The sequence below is a fragment of the Corylus avellana genome, chromosome ca4, assembly GCF_901000735.1.
Source record: "Corylus avellana chromosome ca4, CavTom2PMs-1.0".
Lineage (NCBI taxonomy): Eukaryota > Viridiplantae > Streptophyta > Magnoliopsida > Fagales > Betulaceae > Corylus > Corylus avellana.
Genome location: NC_081544.1, coordinates 5357784 through 5360008, shown reverse-complemented (window position 1 = coordinate 5360008; position 2225 = coordinate 5357784). Strand labels below are relative to the sequence as shown.

At 31.1% G+C, this 2225-nt stretch overlaps 1 non-coding gene across 1 annotated transcript; it reads left to right on the top strand.

Annotated features, from left to right (window-relative positions):
• The first annotated feature begins 778 nt into the window (after positions 1-778).
• LOC132180140 (U6 spliceosomal RNA) lies at positions 779-880 on the top strand. Its single transcript, XR_009440035.1, has one exon. It is a non-coding gene; the product is annotated as a U6 spliceosomal RNA (small nuclear RNA).
• Positions 881-2225: the final 1345 nt, after the last annotated feature.

Below are 2225 nucleotides of genomic sequence, written 5' to 3'. Positions count from 1 at the left end.
TTCTTCCAACTAAACCTGATCTATGACAGACTTCACGACAACCCTAGCTAACCCATGTGTTGTAGTGTTTGCAACTCTGCTAACATAATTAATTGTCCAATTAGAGAACGATACATAAAACTAAGTTATTAAACTTCGAGTATAAGTTCTAAAAAAAAAAAAAATCCTAAAATTTTTGGAACAGAATAATCATTTTTCCTCAATATATGTGTTTTAATATGCTAATGTAGTCAATTACAAGCGCATAAAATCTGGTTAAAAATGTTTATAGCATTAAAAAATTCTTAGTAATTTAAGACAACATATGGATCAATATAATGATATTTAGGTCCCCAAGAGACGTGGGCCTACGCTCCTTCTTTGAAGTCCCATAACACCGCGCGTGGATTAGACGGGATGAACCTATAGAGGCCCAAATGTCTAACACACCAGGCCCAGTCCACCACTCAATTTAAGCCTTTTTTTTTTTTTTTTTTTCTTCTTCGCTTTTAGCTTCTCTGCCATGGCCTTTATGACATGTAAGCACGAATTGATATTCAAACTAGTTTTTGCATTTGCTATTTTTCATACATAATCTTTTGATCTAAGATTTCAATTCTTCCGTGTTTCAATATGATATATTGTTCCACGAAGCTAAGGTTCAAAATATGAAAAAAGAGGTGTTTCCACGATTCTACCGCCCAGTCAATTATGTTCGGCTTAATTCCTATTTGATGGCCACTTATATTAATTTCCAAATAAAAATGAGTTTATAATTCACTGCAGATGAGAGGAATTTGTCCTTCGGGGGACATCTAATAAAATTTGAACAATACAAAGTAGTTTAGCATGACTCTTGTGCAAAGATGATGTTAAATTATCAGTTATTTCAAAAACTTAAGTTAATAGGAAAAGATAAATCTAATAACTTAATCATTACTTTAAGACTCTCTCTCACGTTTGGGCTCAAACTACCTTAATAGGTAATGCCAATAGAATATTTCATTTAAATTGAGGGTAAATTTACGGAGTTAAGGTTCTATCTCAGGACCTTTGACTATGATATCATGTTAAATTACCAGTTATTCCAAAAGCTTAAGCAGATAAGAAGAGGTAAATCTAATCACTTAATCATTACTTTAACAGATGAAACACATAAATAAAGAAATGGTCCAAATTCTTTTTTCTTACTCTACGATTTGTGCTTCTATGGCTTCCTCTGTCGTCTTCTTCCTTCTTTTTCCGTTTGTTTCTTTGGTTTGGATAAAGTAATTGCATTTTTGACATGATCGATTTGATTTTGTGTGTTTTTATAGACCTTTTTGGATAAATTTTAATGGGGGTTGTTTTGATTTTGGTTTTTGTTGCTTGCTTGATAGGGTTCAATTGCAGAAGGTGGCCGCTTCAGACTAAAACTGGCAACATCTAATTCATAGTCTTCTTCTTCATCTTCCTCCCTTCATTCTCAGCATACACCCATCGATCACCTCAATTCCTGCTAAAGAAGAGCAGTGCTAGTCCCACCATTACCGAAAAGCAACAGCTCCTGACATATTTGTTCAAATAATTCATTTTGAAGTATTATGTGTGTTTTATTTTGAAGTATGATGTATGTGTGTATATATATATATATATATATTTGTGCAAGACTGCAACCTCAAGTCTTCTCCTTCACATTGATCTACTCTCTTTACCTGTTCAAGGATGTTTTTTTTTTTTTTTTTTTTTATTTGGGAGATGAAAGTAGTCTTTTTTTCCCGATTAAAGGACCACATATAGTTACCAAAACATTCCCTTAATTAAGCTTATTCTATTTTGGTGAGCGTCCTTGTTATATATATATATATATATATATATATATATATATATGTGTGTGTGTGTGTGTGTGTGTGTGTGTGATAGGTAGTAAGTAGATAAGTAGATGGGTTAATGGTTTAACAAAGATAATGAGTTTCAATAGTAAACATGTCAATAAACATAGAGTATGATAATGTTATAGATCGAATAAAATGAATAAATGAATAAATAAGCATTAGAGAATAATGATTTTAGGGTTAAGTGTAATGCCTAACTTGGAGTCTATGTATAATAGGCTTCTAAAGTTAGTGATTAAATATATATTATGTTATAAGATAATAGTTTAGTTTAACAGAGTTATTAAGACATTAAATGGTCAAAGACTTAATTTAATTAGAATTGTTAAAGTAATGCATTTAGATGATCAAAGAATAAAGTATTAAATAAAA